Source organism: Glycine soja, chromosome 14, assembly GCF_004193775.1.
Source record: "Glycine soja cultivar W05 chromosome 14, ASM419377v2, whole genome shotgun sequence".
Taxonomy (NCBI): Eukaryota; Viridiplantae; Streptophyta; class Magnoliopsida; order Fabales; family Fabaceae; genus Glycine; species Glycine soja.
Genome location: NC_041015.1, coordinates 21543695 through 21568539, shown reverse-complemented (window position 1 = coordinate 21568539; position 24845 = coordinate 21543695). Strand labels below are relative to the sequence as shown.

At 32.9% G+C, this 24845-nt stretch overlaps 1 long non-coding RNA gene across 15 annotated transcripts; it reads right to left on the bottom strand.

The window, feature by feature from the left end:
• Positions 1-273: 273 nt before the first annotated feature.
• Positions 274-19159, bottom strand: LOC114383708. 15 transcript variants are annotated; one of them, XR_003660579.1, is made up of 10 exons: positions 18844-19158; positions 13746-14842; positions 13567-13639; positions 11523-13486; positions 11303-11419; positions 10875-11041; positions 10063-10176; positions 8270-8657; positions 8041-8131; positions 274-669 (listed from the first exon to the last, which is right to left on the bottom strand). It is a non-coding gene; the product is annotated as an uncharacterized LOC114383708 (long non-coding RNA). The 15 variants fall into 15 exon arrangements; XR_003660576.1 differs by having other exon boundaries at positions 274-655; XR_003660572.1 differs by having other exon boundaries at positions 274-632.
• Positions 19160-24845: the final 5686 nt, after the last annotated feature.

Sequence of the window (24845 nt, the reverse complement as noted above, 5' to 3'; positions counted from 1 at the left end):
AAATCAATTACGTATTTCTGAGTAGTTGTTTACGTATCGATGTATTTTTATACTTGTGTATCGTAATTGAGATGAATCTTTAATTATTTTCCACGTATTTAATTAGTAAAATCAAGGTAATTCCTTTATAAAATAAGGACGTTTCAAAACATCGACCCAAATTGTTAGATCAATATGTTCTAAGTTTTTTTTTTAATTTCATGAATGTCATAAGTATCGTACCAAATATTATCAATTGAATCACTTTGTTTTGAAAAATACAAGACATGTAAATTATACAAACAAAATAATTTATTTCTTAATAAGAAAAATAAAAAATGTTGGTAGTGATTGAATTGATAAATAGAATCCTTAGTCTCAATTAGAAATTCGACTAATGATAAAGACGACGACTTCAAAGGTGAACCATCTTTACAAGTAGTCGATCATGCACCAATTTTATAGCTCTTGGATTAATATATATAAGGTGCACAATGTTATTACACACCTTCCACATGAATTTTTTTTTCAAATTTTACTCTTCCTCTTCTTTGATGCCTTCGGCAACATCTTCACCTCCTCCGCGTCACTTTTGGTAATGCCTTGACCACCTTCGGCGACTGCTTCCACCTCTTCTAGCAACTCTCCGGTGGCTGCACCACCATCATTCCCAAAACTGATTTATCATCACTTAATGAGCCCAAAAAACTTACATCACTAACCATTCTAGCAAAGAAAATTTCAACTCAACATCTTCAGCAAGACACAAGCAAACCAAAATTCATCATCTTTCCTATTGTTATTGTATTACTCTAAATTAGAACAAATTAATGCCAAAAAAATAAGAAAGGAAAATGGGTTCCTTCCATGCCCTCGTAAGAGCTTCTCAAAAGAAGAGTAAGCACCTTTTTAGAACTCTTGGAATCTTATCGGAAAACAAAATCCTCACTTTGCTTCTGTCAATGAAGCCATCATCACTCTTATTATTATTTCCACCATTACTTGATTTATTGTGTAATAATTTTGGTCTGAACGTTTTGGAAAATGAAAAGCTCCATCAGTTTTGGAATTGAGAAGCCAAATTGAATGGCTACTAATGGGTGGTAATGACCACTAATGAATGGTAATGGCTACTAAATGCATTCTTAATGGTAGAATGCTTATACATAGCACATGTATTTGGTCCTTGAGCTCACCTCTTCCAATTCATCTGATACACCACCTAGAGAAAAAGAGTGAGAGCTTGGAAGAACCAAAACAAGACAACTCTTTCATGGCAATGGCTAGAGGTATAATTTGATTTTAGTTTTTCCGCATTTTATTAATGACCTGTGTTTCATTTTGTAGTTTGTAACATCATAGGTTAAACATTTTAGTCTAACATTTGGTATCAGAGCCTTAGTTGCCTCTTCCTTGTCCATTTTCGATTTTCAGTATTTTTCCAATTTAATTTCATTTATGGTATTTAGGGCCTTGTTTGTTAAAAATAAGATTAGAAATCTTTACTTTGTTTGATTTCCTTGTTTTTGGCTTTTGAATCGTCTAAAACGGTACCCAAATGAGCGAGAACCGACCGGGTTTGCATATGGGTCGGGTTTGACCCGCTAGAGGTTGAAGATGATGGATAGTGTTTTGCTATAAAAAATTAAAAAAAAAAATGAAAAAGTCCAACCTTTTTTAACGGGATGCTATAGTATGTGAAAGCCACTAAATCATTAAAGGTTTTTTGATATGTATTTGTTTTTCATATCCTATATCCTTATTCTATTTACCTTAACAATTTATGGAATTTTGATTTATTTTATCCATGAATATATTATGAAAAATTTTATTCTATGCATATATATATATATATGAAATCAAATGCATAATATTATGTTTCAATTATGAAATTATGTATGAGAATCTTATTCATAATTATATTATATCTTGATTTTGAAATGCATAATATGATTTATTCTCATATAATTAAGTTTTATGTCTAAGTGATCTTTATAATTTTGATTAATTATGGATTAGCCACAACATCTATATGTTGATTAAAATTATATATTAAGTTGTTTAAAGATCATATAAGGAATTAGACATAATATTTTGATTAATTGTACTTATTTAATGAATTTTATCCCACAGTAATTTTTATTATATTTGTATAATTAATTGGGATAAAATGACATTATTTTTCATGGTTTACCCACAGGCATCATGAGGTATGTATAATTTGTCAATTTCATCATAAAGTAAATATTTGCGATAGAAATTAAATTATTTTCATGTTGTACCCGTAAAACATGAATTTGAGTATGTAATTTGATTATTCCATCATAAGGTTTAATTGTTTCTTATTGAATTAAAAATTTAGCCCACAGGCAATTTTTATGTCACAAGATTCAATTTTCTAGTATGTTTACATTGGTAAAAGATAAAATTAAGATTAGTATGCCTCAAATTTTGACATAAGTCTTTGAATTTTGCAGCTTCTTAAACTGTTAGTTTTTCTGATATTCAATGTGATGTTTCCGAACTCAAAGGAGATAACTATAAGTTATGGAAGGAGAGAATTCTTCTGCAATTGAGGTGGATGGACATAGACTATGCTATAAGGAAAGATGAACCACCTGCAATCATTGATGAAAGTAGCCCAGCTGATGTTGCACTATATGAGCGGTGGGAGCGATCCAACCGGCTCAGCGTGATTTTCATTAAGACCAAAATCTCGATTGGATACGTGGTTCTGTTGACCAGCATGAAAAGGTCCGAGACTTGCTTAAGGGCATTGATGATCAGTTCATCACTTCAGATAAGACTTTAGCAAGCACCCTCATCATGAAGTTCTCCTCACTTTGGCTCACCAGTGTGAAAGATGTGTGTGAGTACATAATGAAAATGCGAGATATTTCAGCTCAACTTAAGAAACTGGAGGTTGATATGTCTGAGTTCTTCCCGGTGCACTTCATTTTGAACACCCTTCCGCATAAATATTGACCGTTTAAGATTTCCTACAACACACATAAGGACAAATGGTCTATCAATGAATTAATGACCATGTGTGTTCAAGAAGAAGAAAGGATTGTAATGGAGATGGGTGAGAGTGCATTGCTAACAACTACTTGTGGGAAGAACAAAGCAACCAAGTTTCAAGCTAATTACAAGTGGAATGGTAAAATACCACCTCAAGTTGATATTAAGAAAGTGGCAAAGTGTTTCTTTTACAAGAAGAAGGGACACATGAAGAAGAATTGCCCTGGATTCCAAAAATGGCTTGAGAAGAAAGGTAAATCAATCTCATTAGTATGTTATGAATCTAATAGGGTTAGTGTTAATATTAACACCTGGTGGATTAATTCTAGATCTACTATCCATATTGAAAATTCTTTACAGGGCATGCAAATCCTAAGGAAACCAGTGGGAAGTGAGCAAAGCATTTTATCAAGCAATAAGCTAGGCTCACCTATGGAGGCCATTGGAACTTGCATTTTAACTTTAAGTAATGACTTTATTTTAAAATTAGAAAGGACCTTTTATGTACCAAGTTTTTCTCGAAAATTGATTTCTGTTTCTAGACTTGTACCTCTAGGATATTCCTTTAGTTTTAAAGACACATCATTTGAGTTATTTTATAATTCTGAATGTGTTGGGAATGGTATATTGTCTGATGATCTTTATCTTCTTGGTTTACAAAATTGTGTCACTTATAGCTCAAAGCATGTTCAAACTAGTATTAAAAGGTGTAATATTAATGAGAATTCCTCTATGTTATGGCACCGGAGATTAGGACATATCTCCATTGAGAGGATTAAAAGGTTAGTGAAAGATGGGGTACTCAATACTCTAGATTTTGTTGACTTTAAGACTTCTGTGGATTGCATTAAGGGTAAGCAGACCAACATGTCTAAGAAGGGTGCTAACAGGAGTTCAAGCATATTAGAAATAATTCATACTGATATTTGTTGTTCTGATATAGATGCACGTGGTCATAAATATTTTATCACCTTTATAGATGATTATTCACGATATATGAATGTTTATTTGCTTCATAACAAAAATGAAGCATTGGATGCCTTTAAAGTCTTTAAGGCTGAAGTTGAGAACCAATGTGGCAAGAAAATAAAAATAGTGAGATAAGATATAGGTGGAGAATACTATGGTAGATATACTAAGAATGGACAAGCACCTAATACTTTTGCAAAGTTTCTTTAAGAACATGGGATTATTACCCAATACACTATGTCTGGTTCTCCAAATCAGAATGGTGTGGTAGAAAGAAGGGACTGAACATTAGTGGACATGGTACGGAGTATGCTTAGCAACTCCAATCTTCCTAAATCCTTGTGGGCTGAAGCACTAAAGATGACAGTGTATATATTAAATCATGTTCCAACCAAGGCTGTCCCAAAGACACTTTTGAGTTGTTTAAAGGTTGGAAATCGAGTTTGAAACATATGCGCGTTTCGGGTTGTCCGTCTGAGGTGAGAATATATAACCCACAAGAGAAGAAACTTGAATCGAGGACTATTAGTGGATATTTCATTGGATATGCCAAAAGGTCTAAAGGTTATAGGTTTTATTGTCCATTTCATATTACTAGAATTGTGGAATCAAGAAACGCCAAGTTTCTTGAAAATGACTTGATCAGTGGGAGTGATCAATTGAGGGACTTAGGTTCTGAAATTGATTATATAGAGTCTCAACCTTCCACATCAAGTGAAAGATTGGTTGTAATTCATGCCCGTCAAATTCAAAGGGATGATGAACAATACATGATTGGCATTCCACAACCTGTTGTTGATAATCCAGTAGATCAAATTGATCATCAAATTCCTGAAAATGATGAACAACCAGTTGAACAACATGATCCCCAAGAAAATGTTGATGCAGCATTAAGGAGGTCTTCTAGAGTAAGAAAATAAGTTATTCCTAGTGATTATATTGTATATTTGCAAGAATCTGACTATAATATTGGAGCTAAAAATGATCCTGAAACTTTTGGTCAAGCCATGAGTTGTAAAGAGTCAAATTTATGGTATGATGTCATGAAGGATAAGATGAATTCCATGCAAAGTAACAGAGTTTGGAACCTTGTAGAGTTGCCTAATGGGGCAAAGGCCATTGGCTATAAATGGGTTTTTAAGACCAAAAGGGATTCATTAGGTAACATTGAGAGATACAAGGCAAGACTCGTTGCTAAGGGATTTACCCAAAAAAAAAAAAGAATTGACTACACAAAGACTTTTTATCCTGTATCTAAGAAAGATTCTCTTCGTATTATCTTGGCATTAGTTTCTCATTTTGACCTTGAGTTGCAACAAATGGATGTGAAAATAGCTTTTCTTAATGGTGATTTAGAGGAGGAGGTTTATATGAAACAACTTGAAGGCTTCTCCTCTAGTAGTGGTGAACATTTGGTTAGTAAGCTTAATAAATCTATATATGGTTTAAAACAAGCCTCCCGTCAGTGGTACCTTGAGTATCGTTGGATAATTTCTTCATTTGGTCTTGATGAAAACCCCATGGATCAATGCATATACCACAAGGTCAGTGGGAGTAAAATATGTTTTCTTGTTTTATATGTAGATGATATTTTACTTGCAGCCAATGATCGGGGTTTGCTACATGAGGTGAAACAATTTCTCTTTAAGAATTTTGCCATGAAGGATATGGGTGATGCATCTTATGTCATCAGCATTAAGATTCATAGAGATAGGCCTCGAGGTATTTTGGTCTATAACAGGAAACCTATATTAACAAAATTATAGAGAGATTTTGGATGAAAGATTGTTCACCAAGTGTTGCTCCCATTGTGAAGGGTGATAGGCTTAATTTGAACCAATGCCCAAAAAATGACTTTGAGAGGGAATAGATGAAAAACATTCCTTATGCTTTAGTTGTTGGAAGCTTCATCTATGCTCAATTGTGCACAAGGCCTGACATTGCTTTTGCAGTTGGAATTTTAGGAAGATATCAGAATAATCCAAGTACTGACCACTGGAGAGCTGCTAAGAAAGTGATGAGGTACCTTCAGAGGACCAAAGATTACATGCTTATGTATAAACAGACGGACAATCTAGATGTGGTTGGTTATTCAGACTCGGACTTTGCTGGCTGTGTTGATTCTCACAAATCAACATCTGGGTACATTTTCATGATGGCTGGTGGAGCTATTTCATGGAAGAGTGTTAAGCAAACTTTGACTGCTACTTCTACCATGGAAGTTGAGTTTGTCTCTTGTTTTGAGGCTACATCACATGGTGTATGACTTAAGAGTTTCATTTCTGGGTTGAAGATAGTTGATACTATTTTAAGACCTTTGAGAATTTTCTGCGATAACTCAGTTGCTGTCTTTATGGCTAAGAATAAAAAAAGTGGAAGTCGAAGTAAACACATCAACATTAAGTACTTAGCCATTAGAGAAAGAGTAAAAGACAAGAAAGTGGTCATTAAGCATGGAGGCACTGAGTTGATGATCGTTGATCCTTTAACTAAGGGCATGCCACTGTTTAAATTTAAGGATTATGTGGAAAGAATGAGACTTGGTTCCACATTAGGATTGTACACATACATTTAAAAATTGAAACTTTGATATTAAGATATTTTCTCATATTTAGGTGCACATTGATTTATTTGAGAAAAATTATGTTTTGGACCATGAATAAACGTTGGGTTTATTCATTAAGTTTTATTACCACCTTAAGTATACTACTTGGGACATTGAGCATATTACAATACATGGATGATATTACTCGTTATAAGAGGAACTATCACTATGATTGGGAAGGCATAGGTCACATCTTAGACCTCACTCCCATAGAAGAGAAAAGGAAAGAAAGCCTCAAGAGGCTAACATTAACCTCTCATACTTCTATGGGAAGGACAATGTAGAGCCTAACTTAGATTGGGAAATAAGGGTAGAGCAACAACTTAAAAACAAGTCTACTTCAAAATCTTATAGCTCTCACTCTTATCCAAAGAAAGACCAAGGTCAAGGCATCTTAGGGGTGACACCTTCTAAGCCCAAAGATGATAAGGGGAAGACAATAGAAAACCAAGCCCCTAAGGCTAGTATGCAAGAGAAAACTAGCTCTATAAAGTGTTTTAAATGTCTTGGAAGAGGACACATTACTTCTCAATGCCCCACCACAAAAACCATGATTATGAGGGGCCAAGACATTTATAGTAGCCAAGATGAGGCTACTACTTCACCTTCCTCTAGTGAAAGTGAAAAAGCAAAAGGGGAAGAATCTAGTGAAGAAATCTACCCCCAAGAAGAAGGACAACCATTAGTGGTTAAAGAGAAGTGTAAGGAGGTAGGTGTCTCCTCCAAGAGTTTAGCTAAGAAGGAAACTAATTTTACAATAATGACAAACATTAAAGAAACTTTCCCTCTTAGACAACCTCCACATTTTCTCTTTTGTAAAAAGGCACTTGCTAGCATTGCCACACCTCTTGGGCTTGAGTTTATTCCTCAAGTAAAGAAGTTGTTGGATGAGGGTTTGGTTCGCAAGAGCTTAAATCCTTGTGCTTTGTTGGTGCCCAAAATAGGTATTATTAGGTACCAAGTCCCTAAAATAGGTGGTATGATGAATGTTTTGAGTGGTGCAACCCTCTTTTGTAAAATCACTCCAACATAGGGACCTAACATCTTCATGATTTGTGTACATCTTCATGATTTGTGTACATAGGGACCTATTAGGTAGGTTTGTTCTTATTTTTAGTTTTAATACAAACTTAGGTACTCATATAGGACACCTTAGGTTTGTCGTACTTTTTGGTAGGAATCACTACAAGAAAAATGACCTATACCTACAGACAAAAATTGTCACCGTAAATAAAAAATTTGTAGGTAAATGTATTATAGACTTTGTCCTACAGACGTTTCTTCTGTCAACTTTGAGGGGACGTATAATGACGGCTAATTGTCTGTCACTATAGTTTTTACCTACTATATATAGTGTGTAGGTAAAAGTCATTAACTTCTACTTACATTTCCTAACTGGAGGTAAAAGTCTTTAATATGTACCTATCATCTTCAACTGTAAGTAAAAGTCATTAACTTCTACTTACATTTCTTAATTATAGGTAAAAGTCTTTAATATGAACATCACTTGAGACCGCAAGAACCTTCTTTCCCATTAACCGATGCCACAAAACTGCACTGTTTAGAAACAAAGCCAGAACCTAGGATTAGATATGTTCAAACATGATGTAATAATCACCAGAAATCTTCAACTAACCTTCAAGGAAAAAAAAAGTATTTTCTTTTCGTTTGTTGCAATTTTCAATTAGTACATACCTGTAGTAGTCAGGATTGGGAGCAAAGTTGGTGGTATTGAGAAGGCCATAGTTCCCTCCAATTAAAGTCTGCCTGCAATAGACTTTAGTGCTGTAGCAGGAAGCTATTCCAAGTTGATCTAAGTACCTGAGCCATTTAAATTTCAAAACTTACAATAAATCACAACCAATTTAAAAGAGAACCAATTTTATATTTAGCAACATGTTTTGCTAAATATAACAGAAAAAACATCATAATCCATCCTTTAGAAATTAAAAAAGAACAAAAAATGATGGAAGGATTGGACAACCAATTTTACCCACCAAAAGCTGTTTAGAAATTTGTTAGAAACATGATTGTCACCACTGTTCAAATGTACTATTTTGCTAGTGGCAAGTCCTTCTTAAACCTATACAAATATATATAGGCATGATTTTATTTTTATATACTTCATTTTTAAAAAAAAATATTTGAAAAAACTATGCACACATACATCAGTATATCATTGAAACAATACTGATTAGGCAGTCCATGCGACATAAGTAGGCAGCTGTCACAAAGAAGAGAAATATTCTTATACACATTGCTTTTTCTTTACCTTTGATATGAAAAAAATCCAATGTCATGTGATTCTCAAAGCTTTTTCGTATTCTTGTCCATTTTTTCCCATCCTATCATTGGTTTGTGTCCAATTTTCTACTTCTAGCTTTGCGGCATCCAATTCCACCGTTTCTTGGTAAAAGTTGCCTACCCTCATCTTTTCTCAGCTAGCTAAACCAGCCACTCTCTTGAATTCAAGCAGCAAATTTTTCTCTCATTTTTTTTGTTTTTTTTTCTGTTTCTAGATTCCATTGACACGGTCCTTTTCAAACATGATGAAGTAGACCAGACATACACATGATTAGCTCAGAAAACTTGGAATGGAATCTACAGAAAAGTTACTTGTGGCCTTGTAGTATAACTTACTAGAGCATGTTTGGATTAAATATTTTTTCTAACACTTTAGTTTGATTTATGGAAAAGGAACTGATAGAATTAATGTTCAAATATCTTTAGTAATTTAGATTATAATCTTTAATATAATTTTAACATAATTTAATTTCTGTACATTGTAAATATAAAAATCTTTCTACTATCAATTAATTAGAGATACTGTAGATAGTATGGCTTTTAAAGTAATTACTTTTAAAGTAACTAAACTTATCATATATGTATGGTAATTAGTAATTAGATGATAGAGTAAAATTCTTTTAACCATACACTATTTACTCATTTTAAAGAGGGAAACAATTTTTTTTATAATAAGTAAAATTTTAAATACAAAATCAACTATTACAAGTAACTTGATACTATTTTTCTAATCTTTTTATTAAAAAAATAAACAATTTTTTTAGACAATTCAAACAAACTATATCTTATAATCACTTTTCAGCTAACTTGATACGTTCATTCCAATACTCAATTACAGCAAGTGATTTGGTGAACTTATTGCTCTTTCCTCTGCTAAAGTGCTTATATAAATAACTCACACTACAGAGGCTATTATTATATTATATCAACAATGGAAGTATATAAACTGCACATCATTAGAATAAGCAATTAAATTGAAAGAGTAATTCCAAATTGAGGTCGAGGAAATAACTCAGACTGCAAGTACTGACCATCATGCACCAATGAAGGGATGTCCTGTAGCATGTATTCTCAAATGAAACATTTAAACAGAAACAGGTACTTCCTTCAGCAGCTATCAGAATTAAAAATGTGACTCGAGCAAATGAAAGTTATTACTTTTTTATAGTACCCAAATTAAATACCTCATTTTATTTTTCATACTTTTGCTTTGGCTCAAAGGAAGAGGGGATGAGAGAGGTGGTGAACAATGAATAACATTACTTGATTGCCTTGGCAAGGAAAGGATGAGACAAGTCCTGAAAAATCCATCCACATTAAAGTGAACAATGAATAAAATTACTTGATTGCTTGCCAAGGTTCTAAATAGGGGATTGGGAGTGGAAGGGAAACATAAATTCGAAAAAGTGTTCATTTCAATTTCTATACAAATGCATTCCATAACACTCATAACTATTTACAAAAATAATAATACTCATAATTATTTACAGAAATTAGACTATCATAAATTTGAATATTATGATAGTCTAATTTTCCCGAAATGGAAAATAATAATACTCATAACTATTTACAAAAAAATAAAATGAAATGAATATTATGATCCCTCATATTGATAATTTCAAAACATAAGTTAGCACTAGTTAGTTGATGGTAATAGTGAAGAGCAACATTTGTGTCCCTATCATGATCAATAGTGTCCAAAACAACTTTATTATACCAAAAGGCAACAACAAAAATTGAGAACTGCTTCTCAAGATTTTGAGCATTGCAAAAGCACTTTCAAAGTCAGAATTCTTATTATTATGCTCACAATAACTTTTATATAAAAGTTTCAAATTGAGAAGTCATTATGACCACCAAACTTTAATTGATAAATTGGAACCTCCATCAACCTACCACAAACCAGTAAGAATTCAATCAAAATCAGTACCACAACAAGAAAACTCAACCAAACTATTTACGAAATCAAAAGCTATGTATTAAGCTATTCATTAACCTGCGGTATAGTTAAAGTAAATATATTCGGGATGAGTAACCCTTCATTTTGAGGTGGCGCGGAATTTTGGTTCCCATTCTCATCTTCCATGACAACCAGTTGAGTAGAATATGATTTTCTAGAAACGTTGACCTCAACACCTAGAATTGAACCCTGTGAAATTAAATCTGCAACACACGAGCAGCAAAATGATCAGGATAGTGTAATACCCTCACATTCTCATGAATTTTTAACAGTATTCTCATACTGTACAAGCTGTTGATTTTTAAAGCTAGAGAAACCTCCTTGTAGAGAAGCACATAGATCTGTTGGATCATTTAATGGCATAAGCATTGTTCTCTTTATTGTAAATCAATCTTATAAAAAATTAAATCTTCTAAGATGAACACAAACAAGCTTGAATGTATTGATGAGAATAGTAGGCATACTTGAACCCCTTGGTTAGCCTTTTCTTCTAGTAATGAATCTAACCGAGAGGTAGAAAAGCTATCAAAAGGCCGTCTCAGATATAGCTCTGGGCACAACCACCAACCCGTAATGAAGATCTGCAGCCAATTTGCATTCTCTTATTATTAAAATTGAATTAGGAAACCAATATATATATGTGTGTGTGTGTATAAATTATTGGTGAACAACGGAAATGTGTACCTCTAACTTTGCATCTTGAATTGAAGTAGCAATTGCTTCAAATGTTGCCTGTCCATCTACAAACCATTGGGCTTGGCTCCTATCTTCAGTCAAACCTCTTATGGGAGCAAAGGAACCAAAGCATTCCATGTAATGGACATTTACAGCCAATTCTTTATAAATGAAAAGGGTAAGATCAGCAATGGAAACTAAAGGTTCTCTGCTGATAAACCTGACCATCTATAAAATTCTATAAAGAATAATGAACAGGGGAAATTAGTGATAGGGATTAAGTGATACTTAAGTTCCATAAAGTTTATAAATCATTGAGAAGTCTGTGGTCGAAGTGTCAGACTAAAAATGTACATTAATTTCAAAAGAAAAAATACAAAAGCAATCAATACAAATAGCTATTTTCCCTGAACAAGACATCAAATGATTTCTTTTTTTTGGGATGAGAAACTTTTGTTAACTTAAATATTATATTTCTTTTTTATATATATTTAATACAAAAAGTTAAACAACATATAAATAATAATTGTTTATATAAATAATTCTTTTTAATTCTAAAGAATTCAAAATCACATAAGATACATCAAAATAATATTTTTTTAAAAGAGGTCATTAATTAACTTCTATTATAGATGCCGAAGGAACTAAAATGACTAATTATGGACTGTTTATTTATTTATTTTCTTTAGCAGGATCATTGACTATTTTTTAATGGAAAAAAGAAGAAGAAGGAAAGTAGAATTAATGCAAACCGTCAAAAATCGCTTTTGTCCTTTAGCTTCTTCCCATTATCCGGAGTCGGAGAGACACCTTATCTTTCGTCATCCCTCACCCATAACACCAACACACCACACAAGAAACCCAACTCCAGCTAACTCCAACCCAACACACCAATCACTCTGCCCTATGATCTTATACATTACTACTATTTTTTAGTATAACTTAAATAAATTGAAAGAAGATATTCAGTGATACAAGTCAGTGATCGAGAGCACTTTGAATTGGCACTACCCTGCAGTAACACAATTTTAGTACAATGTCAACACGAGGAATACAACAATGAATTCAATAAAAGAGGCTTCTTCTTGAATAACAACCAAATAACGCAATGTCATCATGATTCCCTTTTTAATAAGCACAAAGTATGAGAAGGACCAGAGAGAGAGGTGGGTGTGTGAGGGGAGTGATTTGAATTTTCATACAAGTCAAATGCTGGAAGACAAGTTAGGCCTCATTTGAATAAACTTCCCCATAAACACTAGCAAAAAAAAGAATAAAAAAGTAAAATAAATTAAGTTTTTTCCATAAGTTAAAAACCAACTTATGCATCTCAGCTTTTAGAGAAGTTAGATGAAAGCTCCTATAACAGTTAACTGCAAAAGTTCATTTTACTTTGTGGCAGAATCTCGATTCAATTTACCTTTCTTATTTTCTTCTCATATAAATGCTTATGAAGAAATGTATTCAAACAAGACCTGCCTTTATGAGGCAAAAAATAGCAGAAATATTCAATGATAATAAGTTAAAAAAGAATAACTTACTGAAAGGTAAGCATGTAGGAAAAAAACTCAATGTATTAATGAATAAACTATCATATTAAAGGCTACAGTGATGATCAAATAAAAATCTGAACATCATCAAAAGGAATAACAACAAATTGGAATCTGGCAACTTCTTGATAAAGGAACATACATGAAAACGGGACTAGCCCTCCACCAGATGCAACCACTGAATTACAAAAACCTTTAAATTGATATTTTAAACAGTCATCCAATCATAATTTATAATTTATATCAGGTTAAGAATAGTTTAAAGTTTTTGTTCTTTAAATTGACTCAAAAAGAGAAAAATGGGGTAAGAAATCTTTAATACAAATGTAACAGAGATCTTAGGATTCCTAATCTGGTATGGACATCCAGAAGGAATGATGACAGCTTCTCCAACATGTTGCTCAAAAGTCCATGGTTCAATTTCTAGCAACAGCGACAGGTGAGTTAGATTTAGTTATGCAGGATTATAATTATAATATATGATAAAACACGGGTGTACTTACTAAACTCCTCCTTAAGTCTCATCTTGTGAGTATTGTCAAGAAAGAAGCTCTGATCCAGAATTGGATGAACCATCTGCATACGAAAGAGAAAATTAATCATCATCAACTCTGACAAGATCACGTTGTTAAGAAATTGAGCATAATTTATATGTGTGTGGCAGAATTTATGTAATGCGTACCTTGACTCCAAAGAGCTAACGTGGTGCAACCATAGTTAATCCTATTTTACCCTAAAATGACCTCCATAAAATTATAACTCTACTAGCAATGCCTAGTGTCAACAACAACGACTCAAATCCATGTTAAATACCAGGATATTTGGGAGTCAACGTTTTCAAATCAGGTCAATTTTCTAAAATAGAAATAAGACACTATTGACAATAAAGTATAAAAGCATAGAAAAGACAAAATGTATCCTCAAAACAGAAGAGAAAACATAAAAATCTCCAAAACCAAAAGGAAAACCTGACAATACCAAATAGCTGATGAAAAAAGGTTGTGTAGAGTAACAGCACCAAAAACAAGCCAGACTAAAATCTTCCACAAAACCAGATTTAGCAAGCTTGCTCAAAATCAGTATCACCAGAAAACTAACAAAATAAAGAGAAAATTCAAAATGCACCTAAAACATTTCCAAACTAACAGGATAAACAACAAATTGAAATCGTTGCAAGCTAAACACAACTAATTAGCAAGGAAGATCCACATCTTCCAAGAAGAACTTCTCAGAATCACATCGAATTCAGCAATTGACTACGTGCTTCACAAATCACAAGATTCAAATCATCCTACAGATAAAACATAAAACCTTCACCCTCACCACACCTCAAAACAATTTAAAAAAAAAAAACGGAACACCAATTCAAATTTACCATAGAAAAAAGTCTCAGAATCAGCCAACAGGCCAAACAACTTATCTTTCGGAAAAAGAAAAACAATGAAAACAAGAACGTTATTAAGAAAAAGGACGAAGATTGAAGCAGAAAAGGACAAATTCGTTCTAATTAACAAAAAGAAGAGACAAATTAGTGTTTTCCTCTTCGAATTCAAACCCTAGATTACAGATCCGAAAGTGAAACTGGTTCCGTGGCACTAACCGGTCGAAGAGCTAAGCCGATTTCCGCCGAAGCACGAGAAGAAGAGAAAAAACGGAGTGGCAGGGTTTACACGGAGATTGAAATGGATTTGACTAAAATACCCGGCCCGGTCCATAATCCAAAGGCTTGTGGTCATTTTGTAGTTTGATTTCAGGATAAAATGAATATCATTCCTGAAACTAACAAGAAATTGCCATAAAAAATAATGTTAATCTAAATTAATCCATAAAAATAATGTTAATCTAAATTAAAATTTAATATTACTAATTAATATATTTTATCTTTAAAATTTTAAACAATTATTGACTAAAAATTAATTTAAATTGAATGGTTATTTTTTGAGATTGAGTATTTACTAAAAAAACAAGAGACTAGTATTCAAATTTAAGTAGTCTTAAAGAGTTTTACCTACACTAACAATCGTAGGTATAAGACTTTTGAGGTTATACCTACATCAATCAATTATAGACACATGTTTTATGAAGTTTTATCTACATCACATAGCTGTAGGTATAAGTTTTTTAGAATTTTTCCTACACTGTGCTTGTGTAGGTAGTAATCATTTTGAGTTTTACCTACACTAATCAACCATAGGCACAAGTTTTTTGGAGTTTTACCTACACAATGTAATTGTAGGTAGAAGTCTTTTTTCAGTTTGAATGAATTTACTTACAACAAATAATAGTTGGTACAAATGGTTGAGTTTTACCTACATTAGTCACTTGTAGGTAGAAGTATTCTTGAGATTTACCTACACTAATTAATGTCTGTAGGAAAAAAACGTCCGTAAGCATAGGTCATTTTTCTTGTAGTGAATAATCAATATGAAAATACAGAAAAAGGTATGTTTTATTGCGTTACTTTTCTTAATTTTTCAAATAGTGATCAAGGGGTTCCCATGAACCCTAAGAGAATAAAGGTCATTCCTAAGTGGCCCACTCCACCAAGTATAAGAAAAATTTGGGGCTTCCATGACTTAACAAACATTTACCAAAGGTTTGTCCCATATTTTTCTATACTTGTAGCACCACTCATTGAGTTGGTGAGGAACCATGTTCCTTCATGGGAAGATGCCCAGGAAATGGATTTTCAGACCTTACCTTAGTTCAACATAACAAACACCACTAATACATATGTTTTTGTTCTTTTTACAGGTGTTCAGGGAAGGAGCTCAGAGTATGAAGAACCTCAAGATTTGAGGTCAAATCCTTTCCAAGGTGGAGGGAATGATGTAATCCTACCCCACAAGGACATTGGATAGAAGACTCCAAGTAGATTGGGTCAAAGATCCAAGGGAAGGCCCTAGGGTTCTCATGAGCCTTAGGGTAGATTTCGAGCCCATGGGCTAAGTATGAGCCCACTTATCTTTGTAAATATTAGAATAGGTATTTCCTTTGTCTGGGCCTTGTATTTTGGCCATTCTAGTAGTATAGTGTTTTAGCCTTGTATTTCAGGGCATTTTGAGTAGTCTTTGTAGTAAGGACTTTTTTTTGTATTTTCATGTTTTTTGTCATGGGGCTGAGCTTAGCTATTATAGGGGGTGTGTAGCTAAGTTCTAGCTTCTCATCTCAAGGAGATGAGCTTAGCTATTAGAGAGGTATGTGTAGCTAAGCTCTAGCTTCTTTAGGAATCTTCTTAATGAAGTTTCTCAAGTAGGTGAGCTTAGTTATGAGAAGGGTGTGTGTAGCTAAGCTCTAGCTTTTCAAGGAAGTTTTCTCAAAGAAGCTTTTCAAGGAAGTTTTCTCAAGAAAACTTCTCAAGGAAGCTACCTAGTATATAAATAGAAGCATGTGTAACAACTTTTAACATGTATGATAAGTCCAACAACTTTTAAATTAATTATAAGTATAACTTTTAACTTATAACAATAATGATGCCTGATTGTTGATAATATAATTCTTTTAGGCAAAATTTAACTATTTCTCTAAAAACGATGATTAAGGAAACAAAAAAATATTTATTAAAATATCTAAAAATGTATTTCTTTATGATGTTTAAGTGTATTTTTGCATGACTTTTAATAAAAAATTATGTTTTTAATTTCTTAACTAATGTCATTAAAATAGTAATACACTTAGTAAGATCCAAATTATAATATTTATAGTAAAAAAAATTTAACTCATCGTTGCAATATCCTCTTGTTTCGAATGTAAACTACTCTGGCTCTTGTTTCGAATAAACTATTAGTTGATGAAAACAAATATATCTATAGAAGATAAAGAAAAGAGAAGTGATGGGAAGACTCGCCGAATGTTCTTGTTGGGCAACGTACATACTACATATGACAGATTTGGTTTGGGTAAATAAGATAAAGGATTTGTTTTCGTAACAAAAAAGATTTGTTTTTGTATCATGATAAGACTTGTTATTTGCATAGAGTGAAGAATTAAAGCAGCAAAAAGAAATATTTTTTCTCAATGTTTTATAAATTAGATCGATATATAATTGAATTTATGATAGTTTGTGGTTTAAAAGCATGCTTTTTATTCGTGTCGTGAGACATTGTATCGTGGGACAACGTTTCTAAGGAACAAGGAGGATCGTAGAAAACACCGCATGTTATTCACGACTCAGCACGCACTAAATCAGAATACTGTTGATTTGTTTTGGGAGGTTGTTAAGATACATACGCTGATATGGCATTGGTACGGATTAATGTAAATTAAAAATTATACATTACTAGCAATTATTACCACAGATATTATATATTCTGTGTACATAAGTAGCAATTATAGAAAAATACTAGTAATTGTAAAAGAAAGTAATTTCCAAAATTAATTAATTTAAATATGCACAAATTTCTTTGAATATATTACCATTAATATGTGGATTTGTAATGCACATTATCTAGGTCTACTTTGAAGGCACTTGATATGGATATTCACCTAATTGTACCATAAAGAACATTCTGTCTTGCTTTTGTTTATGCATGGTTGTTTAAGTGGCATTTATCTTCCAGCAGGAGGAACACGAATAAATTTAAAAAAGCTAAATGCTTAGGAATATAGAATAAACATGCAATATCCTATTGCGAAGAGAACTTTTTCAGATGTAATTTATTCCTTGTCCTTCTTATTCTTCCAGGAAATGCTACGTGCACAAAAATTACTATACAATGTTTCTGATCAGTGCTCATCTCAAAAATTAGTTACAGAAAAATATGATTCCTGAATGCTAAAAACCAGGGTACAGGGTATATATAAAATCAGCTAGCTAGTTGCACAATATATTGTTCTCCTACCTTCGAAAATCCATTATACGAAAATCTTTTTTTTATTAGGATATTTTACGAATTAACAACTTAGAGTTAACATAGAACATGGATCAAGGCAAAAAAATGTAATATAGTATTGAATTTTAGAACCAGAAAACGTAGGGTTTAAACTAAATTCGTTTTCATACTATCTATGGTGTACATGTCTAGATTTCATAGTTGTATCCAAACCTTCGATCATATTCCTTTATACATTTATCCTTTGATTATGAATGAAATAATTTTCTTCCCGTAAAAAATCTTAATTCGTTTTCTTTATAATTATTTTCCCTCTATCTTGCAATTATGTATAGTAATACGTTATCAATTATTAGTTAATTTAATCTCTCATAGATATGCTTTAACAATCAATTTCTTTTTAATATTCTTAACTAATAGTCATTTTTGACAGTAAGTATTGTGCCTTGTAGAAATGATTGGTAAAACATTTACCGACAAATAAATTAAGGTCAAATCAGAATTGGTTATTAGTAATTATAACAAGTGTGCTAATTTATTGTTGGTATAAACCCATACTATTATAAATGAACCTTTTACCTACCAACGTTTATTTGGTGCAAAAATTGTGGACTTAGATATGTTTCATGAGCGCTGTTAGTTGCACAAAATACATGAACCAATATGGTGGACAAATGACAATTTTCAAAACGAATATTAATTAAAAAAAGTATAAAAAATTTGTAAAATAATATTTAAAGGAAATCAAAATTTTGCGTATTTGTTACGAAAAGTGCTTCATTAAAAATAGTCCTTTTCATGTTTCATCGGCCATTAGCCATTATAAAAGCAAGTTTTGTTGTAGTACTGGTAATTTGAAAAAATAAAATATCGTAAATAATAGTGAAAGAATTATATATACTCTTAGCAAGCCAAAACTAAATACAAAAATGGAAGTAAGATTGGTACCTTCATCATGCCATTAACCCAATTTCCACGGCCACTAGCATTGATGCCAATGATGGTTGTGTGTGGCTGAGTTCGAACCTTGTGCCATAGCCAGAAATGGTACCCAATGCTTGTTAGAAATCCCAAGGGCACCAATATCACATCCAAGTAGCACTTCCTCCATTCCATATCTCTACGTTTCAAATCTCAAGAGAGAGATATAACTATGTAGATATAGTTTTAATATACTTGTTGTTCTTCCTCCTCTTGAATTCTTTTATGAGAGAGCAATTTCCATTTGAAATTAGTGTCACTCTTTTTCCTTTCCTCTATGGCAAAAACTAACACTATATATGCACATCACGAGAGATGTACGTGGGATAATCAAACACCCTTGCTTTATCACTATATTACAGACATTGGACTAATTGTGGTTTGCACCTTTGTCGCCACTCGTTTTTTTTTTTTTTTACTTCCACATTCTAAGTAATAATAATGCTTTGCAACATACTTGAAAGTCAATATCATGACTTTCAACTATATAAATATCTTGCTTCCAAAAAAAAATAGTGCTTTGAAATTATTTATGTATGTGTACATATCAATTATATATTGCTATTTATACAAATTTCATAACTATCAAATAGACATAAAATTTAAGCTTAAATAATGTACTTTTGCTTTATTTTTTAAAATTTAAATTGTGTCTGATTTTGATCTTTTATATTTTAGCCACTTAGAAGTTCGATATTTAAATTAAACAAATTTATTCTCTTTATTAATTTTTCTAATTAAATATACCCTTAATTCTTATTTCTCTTTAAATACTTAGAATTTGTTATATATTTGGGACAAGAAATCCTTTTAAAAGAAAAGAAGTTACAATTCTAGTTAAAACTTAATAAATTTTGAAGGATTTTATGATCAGATGTAAAATTAGGATATGGAGAGAGAGAGAGAGAGAGAGAGAGAGAGAGAGAGAGAGAGAGAGAGAGAGAGAGAGAGAGAGAGAGAGAGAGAGAGAGAGAGAGAATTTTAGCCATTTTTTAATTAGTTGGGGCGATGAGTTTTGAGTAAAAAAAAAGCTCTAAAAATTTAATTAAATCAAATTGTGAAAATTTTGAATAGAAAATAAGAATTGATGAGTTTTTCAGGATAATGAATATAAAAGTTCTAATTAGAAATAAATTAATGAAGAGATCAAACTTACTTAATTTTACAAATAAAATCGATGAAGCTAGGGACTAAAATTGCATATTCTAAACTAAAAGAATTAAAAGTGTAATTAATTAAACTCAAAACATTTTGATATAGTTAATTCCTGACTCCTCTAAGCATACCAAGGCAAAGAAACATGAAGAATAGATTATATTATCTCCATTAATCACCTAAAAAGTCATGTACGCATGGTTATCATGGGACCTATTCCACTTATCCCTTTAACCTAGCTTTCTCATTTTATTTTCTGTTATTTCCTTAGAAAACCTCAAAACAGTTAAGATACACGATAATTATTAAAAGAAAAAAGTTTATTAAAAGAAGAGTGAGGCCCAAGTAGAATGGCAATTGAATTGTTGAAATGAAGAAGCAAGGTTGAGAATATGGAATGCGAGTGAGAATCTGACAAGGCGCGTTTTACGTCAATGTAAGAGGGGATAAGATATCAAGCCCAACACCAACACACGCTTCCCTCGTGATTTTGGAAGCAACGCAATTGCGTTTACTCACACTTTCACCAACAAACCGGATGCGTTACCTTTGCCGTTTCATGCAACTAAGTACTGCCGTTTCGCTCACATCTTTCTCCAGAAATTATTAGGTAGTCCCAAACCATTAAGAGCTTATGATCTCCATCAATCTTAATTTGACACATTTAAATTTTTTAATTTTACAAAATAAATAATAAATTTTTATTGCATGTTATGTACAAATTAATCAGGATCATAAATGAGTGATGGTCTAGGACGACCCTCGGATAATGTCTCCCGCCTTTCTAATTAACGACAAACTCACAACCCACTTCGTTGTTGGTTAATTTGAAAAATCAAGATAATACTGGATAAATCTGAAGTCGTGTATAACACTTTCAGATTGAATCAAATTTCGGAGTTCAACCAAAATTGTTCAATCGGATAAAATCAGAAGATTATAATTCAAGAGTTTTGTTTTGGTCTTGTATATTTTGTCACCCGTTATGCTTTCTGAACCAGAATGATTATTTATGATCAAAGAAAAGGTGGTTTTTGGCGGTTGATGGAAGTTATTTCTTTTTAAAAACTGTCGTTGATAGAAGTTTTAGTAACTTCCATGTAACTTCCAAAATTTGCCTAAACCGAACATCTCGTTATTACATTAAAACAAGCGTGCACTCTTATTTTAACATAATAAAGAGATCAATTACACTAAAATGTCCAACAAACCTCCCCCATTTTAGTGTAATTACCGATCAAATCACCAAAGTCATAACATACAACAAACTACTGCATAGATGAAATATCGTGACGATTGAATTTCATGTTAGCAAATTACACGTTTCAAATATTCGAATATCAGGGTGTCACTAAGGATTGAACCCTTTCTATTCATAATGAATACATGAAGATAATCTGCACAATAGTTTATAACATTACTCTTGCTCGACACTAGTTTACTAGCCTGTGTCCCTATCCTTCATAAGCATATCAAAGCCAAGTCCCAGCTTCTTGAAGCGGCTAAACTTCATGCTTATATAGGTAGTTCTTTTCTTTCGTGCACCTGCAAATGCAATTTTTCAAAAGAACCATTGAGGAGTTATACTCCAACCTCCTTAACTTACAGAACCGAACACATACCTTTTGGGATACTTTCGATGATGTGTTCCAATCTCTACATGTTAAGCTTTCCACATTGAATTTAGCACCTAATGTTATATTAGATGGGAATTGGGTATCTTAACATAAGAGATTTCAGATGGACTTTAATCCTAATCCCACAGCCAACCTTTTCACGAGATCTCTACTTAACCCTTTGGTTAAATGATCGGCCAAATTATGCTGAGTTCTCACAAACTCCACTGATATCACACCATGCATGATTAACTCCCGAACCATGTTGTGTCTAACACCCAAGTGTCTAGACTTCCCATTATACACTTGACTATATGCCTTAGCCAAAGTAGCCTGACTATCGCACTTGATAGACATGGGAGGTATAGGTTTGGGCCACAATGGAATCTCATAGATCAGATTTCTTAGCCACTCAGCTTCTTTACCAGCTGCTGCTAAAGCTACAAATTCAGATTCCATTGTTGAATTTGTAATGCAGGTCTGTTTCTTGGATGCCCAAGAGATAGCACCTCCTCCAAGGAGGAATACCCAACCACTTGTGGATGAATAATCTTCCATATTGGTTATCCAACTTGCATCAGAGTAACCTTCAATAACCAAAGGAAATCCAGTATATGTCAAACCATAGTCAATGGTTCCCTTTAAGTACTTGAATACTCTATTCATAGCTTGCCAATGTTGAGAACTGGGATTACTTCTAAACCTACTAAGTTTAGCAACAACATAAGCTATATCAGGCCTAGTACTAATCATTGCATACATGAGTGATCCTATCGCCCTTGAGTATTCAAGTTGAGACACTGCTACACCTTTATTAGGTAATAGCTTCAGGTTAGGATCAATGGGAGTACTTATCGGAGAACAATCTTTAAAATTAAATTTCTCCAATATCTTCTCAATATAATGTGATTGAGAGATGGAAATGCCATTGTTTCCACGTTTGATCTTTATTCCTAAGATCACATCCGCCTCCCCCATATCTTTCATATCAAACTTAGAAGAAAAAAATTCCTTAGTTTCATCAACTTGATCTTGGTCGGTACCAAAGATCAACATGTCGTCTACATACAGACAAATGATAACTCCTTTGCCATGAGTATCAAACTTGCTGTATAGACATTTATCTGCTTGGTTTAGAACAAAACCACTAGACAACACAACCTCATCAAATTTTTGATGCCATTGTTTAGGCGCTTGTTTCAAGCCATAAAGAGATTTCATCAGTTTACACACCTTATTTTCATTTCCTGGCATAACAAACCCTTCAGGTTGTTTCATGTATATCTCTTCATCCAATTCACCATTTAAGAATGCAGTTTTCACATCCATTTGGTGAATCACCAGATTGTGGATAGCAGCAAGTGCTAACAACAGTCTAATAGTGGATATCCTAGCAACAGGAGCATATGTATCGAAAAAATCAATACCCTTCTTTTGCCTAAAGTCTTGGATAACCAATCTGGCTTTGTACTTGTCAACAGTACCATCCACTTTCATCTTTCTCCTAAAGATCATCTTACATCCTAATGGCTTAGATCCAGGAGGTAAGTCAACCAATTTCCAGGTATTATTTTGCATGATGGAATCCATCTCACTTTGGATTGCTTCTTTCCAGAATACAATATCCCTTGAAGCCATTGCTTCACTAAAAGTCTTTGGGTCTTCCTCAACATTAAGGCAATATTGATATTGAAATTCAATATCATTCCTTGACCCTTCAACCAAATAGAGTTGAAAGTCATCACCAAATTACTTAGCCTTTCTTACTCTCGTACTCTTTCTAGTTTCAGTACTAGTTGAAGGTATATCCTCAATATTAACTGAGACTTTCGACATGGAATTCATGTCCTTTGGCCTAGGTATAGATGTAAATCTTTGTTCATCAAAGATAGCATCCCGTGACTCTATAACCGAGTTCACAGCAACAGAATCATTAGATTCTAGCACATAAATCTATATGCTTTAGAATGTTCAGCATATCCAATAAATATGCAATCTATACCTCTTTCACCTATGGTTTTCCTTTTAGGTTCTGTAAGCCTGACTACAGCCCTACATCCCCAAATTTTGAGATAACTCAAATTTGGTGTCTTTTTGTGCCAAAGTTCATATGGGGTAACCTTATTCCTTTTGTTAGGAATTCGGTTCAACAAGTAACAGGCTGTCAACATAGCCTCACCCGAAAATCCTTCACTTAAACCCGAATAGGATAACATGGAATTCATCATTTCTTTCAAGGTTCTATTCTTCCTTTCGGCTACACGATTCTGTTGTGGTGTATAGGGAGCTGTAGTTTGATGTATTATTCCAGTAGATTGAAAATAAACCGGATCATAATACTCACCTCCCCTATCCGTACGAAGAGTTTTAATTAGCCCATTTTGATGAAGTTCTACCTCTTTCTTATAAATTTTAAATTTATCAAGAGCTTCATCTTTTGTATTTAATAAATATACATAACAATACCTTGATGCATCATCAATAAAAGTAACAAGATATTTTTTTTATGACCTAATGATGGAGTAGCATGCAAATCACACAAATCACTATGAATAAGGTCTGAGACTTTAGTCTCACTTTTAACATCCTTAAAAGGTTTCCTAGTGGTCTTGGTCAACATGCAAGTTTTGCATTTTTCAATGTTCATATCAAAAGGAGGAATCATACTTGTTTTTGACATATCTTTTAATCTTTTGTAATGAACATGTCCTAATCTAGCATGCCAAATTTCTGATTTTGTCATATTAATTATAGAACTACACGAGGCCATACAAACATATTCATGAACAAAATGAACATCAATGTTTAATTTAAGCATTCCATTACAACGATAACCAAATCCAACAAACGAACCATGTCTTGACAAGATGTACTTGTCACTTTCAAGTACTTGCTTGAAACCACAATTATTTAAAACCATACCAGACAATAAGTTCTTACGAATACTAGGTAAAAATAAGACATTATCCAAATACAAACTTTTTTCGGAAGTAAAAAAAAAATTCACACAACCTAATCCTAGGATTGGTTCAGTTGCAACATTGTCCATCTTCACAATAGAGCCATCATCGATAGGTCTAAATTCCTTGAACCAACGACAATCTTTGCACACATGGCTTGTTGCTCCCGAATCAAACCACCAAGCAACGTCATCATCCTTGTTGCTTTTCAGGACCATTAGACCCACTTGGACCAGTC